This window comes from Sapajus apella, unplaced genomic scaffold, assembly GCF_009761245.1.
Source record: "Sapajus apella isolate SASKATOON/1434 unplaced genomic scaffold, GSC_monkey_1.0 scaffold1, whole genome shotgun sequence".
Lineage (NCBI taxonomy): Eukaryota > Metazoa > Chordata > Mammalia > Primates > Cebidae > Sapajus > Sapajus apella.
Genome location: NW_022436941.1, coordinates 9,647,364 through 9,663,865, shown reverse-complemented (window position 1 = coordinate 9,663,865; position 16,502 = coordinate 9,647,364). Strand labels below are relative to the sequence as shown.

At 39.6% G+C, this 16,502-nt stretch overlaps 1 pseudogene; it reads left to right on the top strand.

Annotated features, from left to right (window-relative positions):
* The first annotated feature begins 373 nt into the window (after nucleotides 1–373).
* Nucleotides 374–1,863, top strand: LOC116559382 (annotated as a pseudogene).
* Nucleotides 1,864–16,502: the final 14,639 nt, after the last annotated feature.

The following is a 16,502-nucleotide window of genomic DNA, read 5'->3' as shown; positions in this document are numbered from 1 at the left end:
GAGACTTTGGACTGTGGGCTTTTGAGTTAAGACTTTGGGGGACTGTTGGGAGGCATGATTGGTTTTCAAATGTGAGGACATGAGATTTGGGAGGGGCCAGGGGTGGAATGAGATGATTTGGCTGTGTCTCTACCCAAATCTCATCTTGAATTTTAACTCCCACAATTCCCATGTGTTGTGGGAGGGTTCCAGTAGGAGATAATTGATCATGGGGGCGGGTCTTTCCCATGCTGTTCTCATGATAGTAAGTCTCACTAGATCTGATAGTTTTAAAAATGGGAGTTTCATTTGTTGCACAGTAGTGCTAGAGGCTTTGCAGTTTGGTCCTTGGATCCAGAGTCACCACTGGTGCTGAGCTGCTAGGGAGCCCCTTTTGGTGAGCTTATTGGAGCTTGAACCCATTGTCACCCCTCCCACTCACTGGCAAAAAAAAAAAAAATGGCTGAAGCAGATCGCACAAGAAAGCTCTTCATTGGTGGGCTTAATACAGAAACAAATGAGAAAGCTCTTGAAGAAGTATTTGGCAAATATGGATGAATAGTGGAAATACTCTTGATGAAAGACTATGAAACCAACAAATCAAGAGGAATTTCTTTTGTCACCTTTGAAAGCTCAACAGATGCTAAGGATGCAGCCAGAGACATGAATAGAAAGTCATTACATGGAAAAACCATCAAAGTGGAACAAGCCACCAAACCATCATTTGAAAGTGGTAGGTGTGGACCATCTCCACTTCCAAGAAGTAGAGGCCCTCCAAGAGGTCTTAGAGGTAGAAGAGGAGGAAGTGAAGGAACCAGGAGACCTCTCTCATGGGGAGGACACATGGATGATGGTGGATATTCCATGAATTTTAACATGAGTTCTTCCAGGAGACCACTCCCAGTAAAAAGAGGACCACCACCAATAAGTGGGGGTCCTCCTCCTAAGAGATCTGCACCTTCAGGACAAGTTCACAGCAGCAGTGGAAAGGGAGGAAGAGCTCCTGTATCACGTGGAAGAGATAGTTAATGGAGGTCCACCATGAAGAGAACTGCTGCCCTCTCATAGAGATGTTTATTTGTCCCCAAGAGATGATGGGTATTCTACTAAAGATGGGTATTCTACTAAAGACAGCTATTCAAGCATAGATTACCTAAGCTTTCATGATACAAGAGATTATGCACCACCACCACAAGATTATATTTACCGTGATTATGGTCAGTTCACAAAATGACTATCCATCAAGAGGCTATAGCAATAGCAATAGAGATGGATATGGTTGTGATCGTGACTATTCAGATCATTCAAGTGGAGGTTCCTACGGGGATACACATGACAGGGTAACTCAGGTGGTGCTCCACCTACACGAGGGCCCCTGCCATCTTATGGTGGACACTGTTGCTATGATGATTACAGCAGCTCACATGATGGATATGGTGGAAGTCGAGACAGTTACTTAAGCAGCCGAGGTGATCCCTACTTGGGTGGTCATGATCGGGTTGGCAGACAAGAAAGAGGGCTTCCTTCTTCTATGGAAAGGGGGTACCCTCCTCCATGTGATTCCTGCAGCAGTTCAAGCTGCGGAGAACCAAGAGGTGGTGGCAGTGGAGGAAGCCCATCTGATAGAGAGGGAGGCAGAAGCAGATGCTAGAAACAAACAAACCTTTGGACCAAAATCCCAGTTCAAAGAAACAAACAAAAAGTGGAAACTATTCTGTCATAACTACCCAGGGACTACTAAAAGGAAAAGTTGTGTTACCCTTTTTAAATACCCTGTTAAGTTCCCCTCCAAAATTTTTATGTTCTTGTGAGGAAAAAAGTAAAACATGTTTAATTTTATTTGACTTTATGACATTGCTTTTCAACAAGCAAATGTTAAATGTGTTAAGATTTGTTTGGAGAGAGATCCAAGATGGCTGATCACTAGCAGCTAGGGATTGTACTTCCCACTGAAAGAGCAGAGAACGAGAGGACACCACACTTTCAGATCAATTTTTGTTGCTCACGCACCAGGAGATTCCCAGTGGAGGAGCCCCATGTGTTGCCAGCGCGACTCTTGAGGCTAGTGAGGCAGTTTTGCCGCTGCCTTGGTGTGGCGGTTCTTGGTGCAGAGTCAGAAAAGCACCATCAATCTTAAAGCCGCTGTTTTGGCTGGCGCGGTGGGTTGCTCAGATTCTAGCGCGGGGAATCAACAAGTTGGACGTCCATTCAGAAACCCAACTATAAAGACGGTAATTATGAAGACCACAGATGGATAAATTTATAACGAAGGGAAGAAACCAGCCTAAAAAGGCTGAGAATACCCAAAATCAGAATGCCTCTCCCTCTACAGGGGATCACAGTTCCTCATCAGCAACAGAACAAGGCCTGATGGAGAAAGACTGTGTTCCATTAGCAGAAGCTGGCTTTAAAAAGTGGATGATAAGAAACTTCTGGGAATTAAAAGAACTTGTTCTAACCCAATGCAAAGAAACTAAGAACTTTGAAAAAAAGGTTTGACGAAATGTTAACAATAACACACAATTTAGAGAGGAATATAAGTGAATTAATGGAGCTGAAAAATACAACACGAGAACTTCGCGAACTATGCACAAGTTTTAACAGCCGAATTGATCAAGCAGAAGAAAAGATATCAGAGGTCGAAGACCAACTTCATGAAATAAAACAAAAAGACAAGATTAGAGAAAATAGGATAAAAAAGAACAAGCAAAGTCTCCAAGAAATATGGGACTATGTGAAAAGATCTAATCTATGTTTGATAGATATACCTGAATGTGACGAAGAGAATCAATCCAAGCTGGAAAATACGCTTCAGGATATTATTCAGGAAAACTTTCCCAACCTAGCAAGGCAGGACAATATTCAACTCCAGGTAATACAGAGAACACCACAAAGATATTCCTCAAGAAGACCAACCTCAAGGCACAAAATCGCCAGATTCACCAGGGTTGAAATGAAAGAGAAAATACTAAGGGCAGTCAGAGAGAAAGGCCAGGTTACCCGTAAAGGGAAGCCCATCAGACTCACAGCAGATCTCTCAGCAGAAACCCTACAAGACAGAAGAGAGTGGGGGCCAATATTCAACATCCTTAAAGAAAAGAACTTTCAACCCAGAATTTTACATCCAGCCAAACTAAGCTTCATAAGCGAAGGAAAAATAAAATCTTTTGTGAACAAGCAAGCACTCAGAGATTTCATCACCACCAGTCCTGCTTTACAAGAGCTTCTGAAAGAACCACTACAAATAGGAAGGAACAACCAGTATCAGCCCTTCTAAAAAAATACCAAAAAATAAAGAACATCAACATAATTAAGAAATTGCATCAACTAATGGGCAAAACAGCCAGCTAACATTAAATGACAGTATCAAACACACATATATTGTTATTAATTCTAAATTTAAATCGACTAAATCCCCCAATCCAAAGACACAGACAGGCAAAAAAAAGCCAAGACCCATTGGTATGCTACATCCAGATCCATCTCACATGCAAGGATACACAGACTCAAAACAAAGGGATGGAAAAAAATTTACCAACCAAATGGAGAGCAAAAATAAATAAATAGAAAGCAGGAGTTGCAGTTTTTGCTGATAAAATAGACTTCAAAGCAACAAAGATCAAAAGAAGCAAAGAAGGATATTACATAAAGATAAAAGGATCAATGTAACAAGAAGAGCTAAAGATCCTAAATATATATGCACCCAATACAGAAATACCCAGATATATAAGACTTATAAAGAGACTTGGACTCCCACACAATAATAGTGGGAGACTTCAACATCAATATTAGACAGATCAATGAGACGGAAAGTTAACATCGATATTCAGGACTTGAACTCAGATCCGGAACAAGTAGACTTAATTAACATTCATAGAACTCTCCACTTTAAATACACAAAATATACACTCTTATCAGTACTACATCACACGTATTTACAGGTTTAAATAAAATATTGGTTGGCTGCCTGTTAATTATTTTCTTCCCTCATTTTTTTTTATGTCTCTATTATTAAACACAATTACAGGCATACCCAGTTTTAGACTGCATTCTAGCCCGAGCAATAAAGCAACACCCCTGTTCTCTCTCCCTCTTCCTCTTTCTTCCTTTCCTTTATTCTTTTTCTTTTTTTAATTCTTTTTCTTTCTTTCTTTCTTTCTTCCTCTAAAAAAAAAAAAGAATAAAGGAAAGGAAGGAAGTGGTTGTGTTTTTGAAAACAAAAATACCGTCCTTTTTTTTTTCCTTGAAAGCTTTTGGGTGTTTAACTTATACTTGGTACTCTAAGATACCTAGTATGGGTCCAAAAAAAAAAAAAAAAAGATTTGTTGTACTAGTGTTGTAACTTTTCAAGTAAAAGTGTCCCTAAAGGCCTCTTCCTATCTGATTTTTCCCAGTAAATGAGGCAAGCAATTCTAAGATCTTCTACAAAATATCTAGCCATCCAGAATGGAGAGATGAATCGTTCCGCCTACACAAACAAGCTAGCTATTAGAGGGTGGTTGGGGTAGGCCACTCATAAGATTTCAGGGTGTCTTCCAACTGAAATCTCAATGTTCTCAGTATGAAAAACCTGAAATCAGATGCCTATGTAAGGTAAGTGCTATTCACCCAGTAAACCCAAAAAAAGCAAATGGATAATGCTGGCCATTTTGCCTTTCTGACATTTCCTGGAGAGTATGCAAGAACCTCCCTTTTCTCCTCCCCCAGTAAGACCATTTAAGTGTGTGTTAAACAACTACGGAATACCAAATAAAAAGTTCTACCAAAAAAAAAAACAAAACAAAACAAAACAAAATGGGAGTTTCCCTGCACAAGCTCTTTTCTCTCGTCTGACACCATGTGAGACATGACTTTCACCTTCTGCCATGATTGTGAGGCCTCCCCAGCCACACAGAACTTTAAGCCCATTAAACCTCTTTCTTTTGTAAATTGCCCAGTCTTGGATATGTCTTTACTAGCAGCATGAAAATGGACTAATACATACCCTATACAAGAACTAACCTAAGATGGATTAAAGACTTAAATGTAAAACCTAAAACTATAAAACCTCTGTAAGACAACCAGGGCAATACCATTCAAGACATAGGCACAGACAAAGATGTCATTCTCAAAATGCCAAAAGCAATTGCAACAAAAGCAAAAATTGACCAATGGGATCTAATTAAACCAAAGAGTTCCCACACAGCAAAGGAAACTATCAACAGAGTAAACAGACAACCTACAGAAAGGGAGTAATTTTTTGCAAACTGTGCATTCAACAAAGGTTTAATCTCCAGTATCTATAAGGAACTTAAATTTACAAGAAAAAAAACAAACAACCTCATTAAAAAGTGGGCAAAGGACATGAACACACTTTTCAAAAGAAGACATTCAAGCAGCCAACAATCATATGACAAAAAGCTCAACATCACTGATCATTAAAGAAATGCAAGTCAAAACCACAATGAGATACCATCTCATACCAGTCAGAATGGCTAGTATTAAAAAGTCAAAAAATAACAGATGCTGTCAAGGTTGTGGAGAGAAAGGAACACTATACACTGTTATAAATTAGTTCAACTATTGTGGAAGACACTGTGGCAATTCCTCAAAGATCTAAAGACAGAAATACCATTCTACCCGGCAATCCCATTACGGTTATATGCCTAAAGAAATATAAATCATTCTATTGTAAAAACACATGCATGCTTATGTTCATTGCAGCACTATTCATGACAGCAAAGACACAGAATCAACCTAAATGCCCATCAATGATAGAATGGATAAAGGAAATGTGGTATATATATACCATGGAATACTATGCAGTCAAAAAAAGGAACAAAATCAAGACCTTTGCAGGGACATGGATGGAGCTGAAGGGCATTTTCTGAGCAAACAAGCACAGGAACAGAAAACCAAATACTGCACGTTCTCACTTATAAGTGGGAGCTAAATGATGAGAACCCATGAACACATAGAGGGGAACAACACACACTGGAGCTTATAGAAGGGTGGGAGGAGAGAGAGAATCAGGAAAAACAACAAAGGAGTACCAGGCTTAATACCTGGATGATGAAATAATCTGTACAACAAACCCCATGATACAAGTTTACCTATATAACAAACCTGCACATGTACCCCTGAACTTAAAAGAGATGGAGGCCAGGTGCGGTGGCTCATGCCTTTAATCCTAGCACTTTGGGAGGCTGAGGTGGACAGATTACCTGAGGTCAGGAGTTCAAGACCAGCCTGGCCAACATGGTGAAACCCTGTCTCTACTAAAAATACAAAAAACTAGCCAGGTGCAGACTCGGGAGGCTGAGGAAGGAGAATCACTTGAACCTGGGAGGCAGAGGTTGTGATGAGCCAAGATTGTGCCACTGCACTCCAGCCTGGGTGACAGAGCAATACTTTGTATCCAAAAAAAAAAAGAGAGATTGAAAAAATTATTACGTATTCAAAATTACATTTTTAAAAATGTGCTAGGCTGGGGATGGTGGCTCACTCCTGAAATCTCAGCACTTGGAGAGGCTGAGGGGGGTGGATCACTTAAGCCCAGAAGTACGAGACCAGCATGGGCAACATGGTGAAACTCCATGTCTACAAAAAATACCAAAAAATTAACTGGGCATGGTGGTGCATGCTTGTATTCCCAGCTACCCAGGAGACTGAGGTGGGAAGATTCGCTAGAACCCAGGAGGCTGAGGCTATGGTGAGCTGTGATCAGGCCACTGCAAAACTCTGTCTGAAGGAAAAAAAAAAATGCTGGATGGTACATGTTGTATACTCAGCAAACAATGCATGAGAACACACTTATAAAGCTTACTAAAATGATTAGCAAAAGTACTAATATTTTTATTGGTCATAACCAATATTCTTTCTCTCCCTACATATTGGTCATAACCAATATGTAGGGAGAGAAAGAAGCTCTCTTGCTCAAATATTGTGATATATTCCATTAAGAAGAAAAGGGAAAAGTGAACATGTCCAGCTGGCTGTTTGTGCAGTCTCCAGTGAGCCTTAGAAAATTAGGCGCATCCTCTGGGTCCTACAGACTTACTAGCTAGTCCTGCACACCTGCCTTTCTGAGGATTTCCCTCTATTTAACTTCTCACTAATGCCTTATAAAATGTTACATTTCTTGGCTTCCTCTCTGCAGAAAAACACAGATTAATTATAGCGTCCTATTAAATCTGTGAGTTTTTTTAATGTCACCTAAATCAAATTTAATGATTCCCCAAAGTGGATGACTAATATTTATGAATAGCCGTCACCAAAGGTATAACTGTGTCATGTAAGTGGCCTACTATAACTTCTAATTGTATGCTGCACTTAAGAAAAGCACACACATCAAAAGTTTCCTGGAAAGTTAATGCTCGTACAAGCCATGAATAAAGTGAGGTTCTTTGCTCTATTTGAACAGTATCTTTGTGAATTCCTAACTAATTCTCCCAATTTGCAATTCCCAGTTTGAAGCAGTAATTCTCTTCCCTCGTTAGTCATTCAGAGAAACTAACGCAGTCCACAAAGCCTCCCAGGATGAGTTCTTTCATCCAGAGATTGACAATTTAGAAGAGCAAAATCACTGTGAACAAGTGAAAAGACACCAATACCCTGGAAATGCCCTTGAGATAAGATGGAAGATTCTCTCTCAAGGCATAGACACCTCCTCCTCCATGACAAGGGCACCAGCAAGCATGGAGTAGAGCATTAGCAGATTATACTCCCGTAAAAGGGGACAGGCATTCTATTCTTATTCCCCTCTCACAAGATCAGCCCCAAAAACGCAGAGAAGGAAAACTGAGAAATTCCTAATGAGGGAAATGCTTTGAAATTGTATGTGCAGTGTATGGTGGCTTTGGCCAGGGCAAAGGGCAATCCAGCAAGAAAGGACAGAAGATAAGGGGAAAAGTTAGAGCTCTGTTTTGGCTTCTCTTCCCCTGCTATCTTGAAACAAATAGTGCCTATTCTCATGCCTGAAGTGACTCAGATCCACTAGTGTGCTGGAGCTGGTATAGTGACTCTCAATAGCCAGTTGTTAAATTTTCAGAAATTTTGCCAACTAGTTGTTAAGATAGCCATTATTAAACATTAAATTGCGTAGTTATTATTGGCCAGGCGTAGTGGCTCACACCTGTAATCCCAGCACTTTGAGAGGCCGAGGCAGGCAGATCACTTGAGGCCAGGAGTTTGAGACCATCCTGGCTAACATGATGAAATCCCAACTCTACCTAAAGTCAGAAATAAGCCAGGCATAGTGGCACACACCTGTAATCCCAGCTACTCAGGAGGCTGAGGCAGGAGAATCGCTTGAATCTGAGAGGCAGAAGTTGCAGTGAGCTGAGGTTGCGCCACTGCACCCCAACCTGGGCGACAGAAAGAGAAACCGTCTCAAAAAAAAGTTATTATTTAAATAAGTCATATTAAATACAAAGATATTTGTGTTTATAGCACCATTATTCACAATAGACAAAAAGTGGAAGCAACCAAGTGTCCATGGACAGGTGAAGGGACAAGCAAAATGTGGTATATACATACAATGGAATATTATTTAGCCTAAAAAGGAAGGAAATTCTGATGTATGCTCTAACATGGATGAACCTTGTGGACATTATGCATAGTGACATAAGACAGTCACAAAACTACAAGTATAATTCCACTTACATGAGATAGCTAGAGTCAAATTCATAGAGGCAGAAAGTAGAGAGTAGTTGCTAAGGGGTAGGAAAGGAGAAAAATGGGCAGTTAGTGTTTAATGGGTACAGAGTTTCAGTGTTGCAAGATGAAAAAGTTCTGGAGCTCTGTTTTACAGCAATGTGAATATACTTAAAACTATAGAACTGTATACTAATAAATGGTTAAGATAATACATTTTATACTATGTGTATGTTACCACAATTTAAAATTTTCTTAAATTCAAAAAATAAAAAGGAATTAAGTCCCAATTTCCTGGTTTTGGTAATATATAATTAAGTAAGATATTAGTGGCTGGGTCTGGTTGCTCACACCTCCAATCCCAGCACCTTGGAAGACTGAGGCAGGCAGATCGCTTGAGTCCAGGAGTTTGAGACCAGCCTGAACAACACAGGAAAACCCCATTTCAACAAAAAATAGAAGAAATTAGCCAGGCATGGTGGCACACACCTGTAATTCTAGCTACTCAGGAGGCTGAGACATGAGGATTGCTTGAGTCCCAGAGGTGGAGGTTGCAATGAGCCATGTATGATGGTGCCACAGCACTCCAGCCTGGATGACAAAGCAGGGTAAGACTCTGTCTCAAAAAAAAAAAAAAAACGTTATCATCATGGGAAGCTGGAGAATGGGTACTGTGAATGTTTTCAGAATCAAAACAGCATCACTAATGTTAAGAAAACCCTAACAAATAGAACCAAGGAAGGAATGAAGAGAGGTTCTCATGCTTATATGCTTGATAACAAAAACAAGTATACAAAAAAACACAAGCTTGCGCAAAAGCCATCACAACCTTACACAAAAAATGTTTTCTGAAATAATATCCTGCCCAGCAACTGCCTGTCCAACCTCAAACTACTGTCACCCTTGTTATTTATCTTTTTAACCAAGGATAATTATTTCAAAACAATTAGGAGATCCTCCTCACTTTTTCCTTTAAAAACCTTTGTCTTCCTTTTCTGCCCCACCCCCCAAAACATGCAAGTAGTTTACTGTGGTATGTGCATGACCATGATAAGTCTCTATTCCCAAATAAATTTCTTTCAGAGAGCCTCTTTCTGTTTGTTATTTAGGTTGACAGTGCACAGAATCTCCCTGTGCTGTGCTGTAACTTCTTATGAGTCTGTAATTCTTTCCAAAGAAAAAGTTTCCTTAAAGTAATAAATACTCAAACATAATCACTTTCTAATTATTTTACTACAACTTTGCCATTACCTACGTTCTTGCTTGAAGTATTGCTATCTATTGTGTTTGCATGGTGGACATACTCTGTAACAGTGTGCTACTGCGTATCTCCTCTCAACTTTACTTTCAGTTGGCAGCTTGAAATAAGCCACAGTGAGAGTGTTTGTATCACAGAAATCAGTAGACACTACAAGCCTGGTCTTCTTCCTACATAGCAGCCAGTTATTAAGACTTTACCCGTGGCCCAGGTACCCTCATGATTAAAATCAGGTTAGCACTGAAGCTCTTGCTTGTGAGGAGATGAGAAGTAAGTGGGGACTAACTGACCTCTGGCAGTTGCTTAGAAACTTTAGAAGTTGAGGAATTACAATCTATAGATTCAGTGTCAACCAAAATCCAAGCAAGTTATTTTTGTGGGTATCAACAAACTGATTCTTATGTTTATATGGAGAGAAGAAAGACCCAGAAGACCCAAAGATAACAGTATCCAACTTCATCTAGGACTTTTTTTTTTTTTTTTTTTTTTGAGACGGAGTCTTGCTCTGTTACCCAGCTGGAGTGCAATGGCACGATCTCAGCTCACTGCAACCTCTGCCACCTGGGTTCAAGCGATTCCCCTCTCTCAGCCTCCCAAGTAGCTGGGACTAGAGGCGAGCGCGACCATGCCCGGCTAATTTTTTGTATTTTAGTAGAGACAGGGTTTCACCATGTTGGCCAGGATGGGCTCGATTTCCTGACCTCGTAATCAACCTGCCTTGGCCTCCCAAAGTGCTGCGATTACAGGCATGGGCCACCGTGCCTGGCCCAGGATAATAAAGCTACATCAGTCAAGATAGTGTGCTACAGGAGAAAGAATAGACAGATCCCTGGAATGGAATAGAGAGCCCAGAAAAAGATTCCCATAAATACAGACAGCTTGTATTTTTTTCTCTGCTTACCACTTCTACCCTCTCGTTGATCTTCGGCAAAGAAGCAAAGGCAATACAATAAAGAAAATAAAATCTTTTCAACAAATGGTGCTGTAACAATTGGACATCCACATGCAAAAAAGAAAAAAATATTAGTCTACACACAGACCTTTCCTCACTCACAAAAATTAACTCAAATTGGATTACAGATGAAAATGTAAAATGGAAAACTATAAAACCCCTGGAATATAACATAGAAGAAAATCCAGATGACCTTGGGTTTGGTAATGACTTTTTAGCTATAACATCAAAGGCCCAATCCTTGAAAGAAATAATTGATAAGCTGGACTTCATTAAAATTAAAAATTTCTACTCTGTGAAAGACACTGTTGAGAGAATGAAATGACAAACCATAGACTGGGAAAAAATATTTGCAAAAGACATATCTGACAAGGGATTGTTATCAGAATGTATAAAGAACTCTTAAAACTCAACAAGAAAACAAACAACCCAATTAAAAATCAGCAAAAAGGCCAGGCGCAGTGGCTCCCACCTGTAATCTCAGCACTTTGGGAGGCCGAGATGGTGGATCACTTGCATTCAGGAGTTCGAGCCCAGACTGGCCAACGTAGTGAAACCCTGTCTCTACTAAAAATACAAAAATTAGATGAGCATGGTGGCGCATGCCTGTAACCCCAGCTACTCAGAATGTGAGGCAGGAGAATTGCTTGAAGCAGAGGTTGCAGTGAGCCAAGATTGCGCCACTACACTCCAGCCTGGGCGATAGAGCGAGACTCAATCTCAAAAAAAAAAAAAAATAGGGCAAAAGGGCCAGCCAAGTGGCTCATACCTGTAATCCCAGCACTTTGGGAGGCCGAGGCGGGTGGATCATTTACATTCAGGAGTTCTAGAGCAGCCTGGCCAACATGGTGAAACCTGGTCTCTATTAAAAATACAAAAATTAGCTGGGCGTGGTGGCACATGCCTATAGTTCCAACCACTCAGGAGGCTGAGGCAGGAGAATCACTTGAACCCAGGAAGCGGAGGTTGCAGTGAGCCAAGATCTACCGTTGCGCTCCAGCCTGGGTGACAGAGTGAGACCACGTTCCAAAAAAAACAAAAACAGAAAGTCTCAAAAAAAAGACTACATCTCAAAAAAAAAACCAGAAAGATCTGAACAGGCACCTCATCAAAGAGATATGCAGATAGCAACCAGCTTATGAAAAGATTCTCAACATCATATGTCATTGGGGAATTAAAACAATAAAATGCCACTAACTAGGCCAGGCACAATGGCTCACGCCTGTAATCCCAGCACTTTGGGAGGCCAACGTGGGCAGATCACCTGAGGTCAGGAGTTCGAGACTAGCCTGGCCAAAATGGTGAAACCTTGTTTCTACTAAAAATACCAAAATGAGCTGGGCATGATGGCAGGTGCCTGTAATCTCAGCTACTTGAGAGGCTGAGGCAGGAGAAATGCTTGAACCTGGGAGACGGAGGTTGCAGTGAGTCAAGATCATCCCACTGCATTCCAGCCTGGGTGAAAGAGCAACAGTCTCAAAAAAAAAAAAAAAAAAAAAAATCAAAACACCAACACCACCAAATGCTGGTGAGAATGAGGAACATCAGGAACTCTCATTCATTGCTTCTGGGAATACAAAATGGTACAGCCACTTTGGAGGACAACTTAGCAGTTTCTTACAAAACTAAACCTACTCTTACAAAAAACAATGCAGCAATCATGCTCCTACGTGCTTACTTAAATGAGTTGAAAACTTATGCCCACAGAAAAACCTGCACATGGATTTTATAGCAGCTTTATTCATAATTGCCAAAACTTGTAAGCAAACTAAGTGTCCTTCAGTAGGTGAATGAATAAATTAAATGTGATACATCCAGACAATGAAATATTATACAGTGCTAAAAAGCAATGAGCTATCAAAACATGAAAAGACTTGGAAGAACCTTAAATGTATATTGCTAAGTGAAAGAAGCCAACTGAAAAGACTATATAATATATGACTCCAACTACTTGACATTCTGGAAAAGGCAAAACTATGTACGAAGACAGTAAAAAAATCAGTGGCTGCCAAGAGTTAGTGGGGAGGAAGGAACGAAAAAGTAGAGCCGAGAGAATTTTTAGGACAATGAAACTGTTCTGTATAATACTATAACATGTCACTATACTTTGCCAAAACCCATACAACACCAAGAGTAAACTGTAATATAAAACTATGGGCTTCAGGTGGTAATGATGTGTCAATGTCATGGATTATAAGAAAGCACCAGCCAGGTGTGGTGGCTCACCTCTGTAATTTCAGCACTTTGGGTAGCTGAGGTGGGCAGATCACTAGGTCAGGAGTTTGAAGCCAGACTGACCAACATGGTGAAACCCCATCTCTACTAAAAATACAAAAATTAGCTGGGTGTGGTGGTGTGCACCTGTAATCACAGCTACTTAGGAGGCTGAAGCAGAATTGCTTGAACCTGGGAGGCAGAGGTTGCAGTGAGCCGAGATTGTGCCACTGCACTCCAGCCTGGGTGACAGAGTAAGACTCTGTCTCAAAAAGAAAATACCAATTTGGTGCAGAATGTTGATATTGGTGGAAGATGTGCACAGAGTCCAGGATAGGTATGTAGGAACTGTCTGTACTTTCCACTCAGTTTTGCTATGAATCTAAAACTGCGCTAAAAAAAAAAAAAGCTTACTTATTAAAAATCCATATAGAAAATACAAGGTACCCAAATAGTCAGGTAATCTTTAAAAAGAACAATGTTGGAGGACTTACACTTCTCAGTTTCAAAACTTAAAACCAGATGATAGGAATTAAGACATTGTGGTAGGGACCTAAGTATAAACATAGGGGTCAGTAAGATAGAATGGAGAGTCCAAAATTAAAGCATCACATTTATAAAGTCAATTGATTTTGTAAAGGGTGCCAAGACAATAAGAAAAGAATAGTCTTTTTTTTTTTTTTAGTCCTATGTCCGATGGAAAAGAATAGTCTTTTTAAAGGATACTGAAACAACTGGACAGCCACACGCGAAGCAATGAAGTCGAACCTCATGCCACATACAAAGACTTAACTCATAATGGATCAAATATGTAAATTTAAGACTTAAAGCTATAAAAGGTTTTGAAGAAAATATAAGCAAAAAACTCTGTGATCTTAAACTCTGTGATTAGACAATGGTTTCTTAGATACCAAAAGCTGGTGAGATTGTAAAATGGCTCAGTCACTTTGGAAAAGTTTAGTAGTTCCTCAAAATGTTAAACACAGAGTAACAATATGACCAATTGAGTAACCATAAAAGCAAGTCCACTCCCAGGCACACAACTAAGAGAAATGAAAACATGTATCCACACAAAAAATTGTCCATAAATGTTCATAGCATCATTATACATAATAGCTGAATGTGGAAACAACCCAAAAGTACCCCTCAACTGATGAATAGGTAAACAAAATGTGGCATATCTAAACAACAGAATATTATTTAGCAAGAAAAAAGAATGAAGTTACTGATACCACATCATGGATGCTAAATGAAAGAAGCCAGTCACAAAAGACCATATATACTGTATTGCTCCATTTACATAAAACGTTCAGGATAGGCAAATCCACAAAAACAGAAAATAGATAGTGATTGCCGAGGGCTGGGGATAGATGGGTTTGAAAGGAAACAGGGAGTCACTGTCTATGGGTAAATTGCAGAAGCTTCTTTTTTTTTTTTTTTTTTTTTGAGATGGAGTTCATTCTTGTTGCCCGGGCTGGAGTGCAATGGCATGATCTCGGCTTACCGCAATCTCTGCCTCCTGGGTTCAAGCGATTCTCCTGCCTCAGCCTCCCAAGTACCTGGGATTACTGGCATGACCCACCACACCCAGCTGATTTTGTATTTTTAGTAGAGATGGGGTTTCTTCATGTTGGTCAGGCTGCTCTCGAACTTCCAACCACAGGTGATCCACCCACCTCAGCCTCCAAAAGTACTGAGATTACAGGCGTGAGCCACCGTGCCCAGCTTCTTTAAGCTTCATTTTCTCCCTAAATACCTAGTCATGCATTCCCCTAAGAATAAAGACATTCTCCTATAAAACCACAACCAATTATCTACAGAGGAAAATTAACAAATCAATAATGTCATTTAATATACAATTTATATTCAAATCTCCCTAATTGTCCCAAAAATGTCTTTTATTAGCTTGTGTAGCTGTTTTTAAATCCAATATTTGATTATTAGTAGTACATTGCATTACATTAATTCTCTTTTGCTTCTTTTAATTTAGAACAGTTCTCATACCTTTTGATGGTAGTGTTTGTTGTTTATAAGGTTGGTAGTGGTGGTGATACTGATGTTTCTCATGACGTTGACTTTTTGTTTTAACAGTTCAGCCCAATGTTCTTATAAAATGCTCCACATTCTGGACTTGAGATTTATTATTAGTATCTGATTGTTTCTTCATCCCTAGATTCAGATTAAACATTCCTGGCAAGAATAATACATAGATGGTATTGTGTATTTTATTGTATCACCATTAATGATGCTATTTTTGTTAAGATATTTAATGTAGTATCAGACCTCTTCATCATAAATGAAGTATATCTTTCCCCTTTGCAATTAATAAATTACTTGGAAGTGAGACCATGTCCCCCAGTTTTTCACCGATGTTGTTAGCATGTATTGATAATCCTTGCCTGAATCAGTTTTTATGTTTTGAATTGAAAAAGTTATTTTTTTTCATTTGATCATTTCTTCTATGTTTACTAATTGAAACTTTGTTGTTGTTTTTTTAAAGCATTTCTCTTTCATATCAATATAGATTTACAGATTTCTTTCCTCATGTATTATGACCATTATTAATTTATTTTCCTTTTTAAGACAGGGTCTCACTCTGTCACCCAGGATGGGGTGCAGTTGTTTGATTTCAGCTCACTGCAACCTCTGCCTCTTTGGCTTAAGCCATCCTCCAGTCTCAGCCCCCCAAGTAGCTGGGATTAGAGGCACACACCAGCACGCCTGGCAAATTTTCATATTTTTAGTAGAGACAAGGTTTCACCATGTTGCCCAGGCTGGTATCAAACTCCTGAGTTCAAGCAATCCACCCCGCTTCTGCTTCCCAAAGTGCTGGGATTAAAGGCCACTGTGCCCAGGCCATGATTAATCATGATTATGCTCATGTTGTCCCAAATTTGGCCACAGGTAATCTGCCAACCTAACTCCTATGTCTTTTTGACATAACCTCTCTAGTCTTTGAGCACTTCCACTTCCCAGGCTACAACCATAGCAAGATGCTCCATGCTCACCTTGAACTTTCCCTGCCCTATACCTGGAATCAGCCATTTCTTTCATGGAAACCTGATGCCTTCTAGTAGAGAATCGTATTTAAAAACCAAGAGCTGAGTGTTATGCAGTGTTTACTATTACTAGTCCTTGACAGTAAACAGAGCTAGATTTTCTTTTTAAAAAAAATCATCAGGATAGACATATTTCTCAATTTTACAGAGGTTCTTTATCAACTTTTCCATTCCACATGTTTATCTCTCTTCTTCTTCCATAATGAAAACCTTGATTCCCATTCAAACCAATACCTTTACTCATTTGGGCTACCTACTACACACACGAAAAGTAATTTCACCATTACAACAACAACGTTTATGAGATAAAATTCTAAATTTATTTGCATTTGATCTTTGTCCTTAGAATTCATCCTACTAAGGATATAGGGTCAGTGTGCTGTGTTCAAAAGAAACTTGAATTATA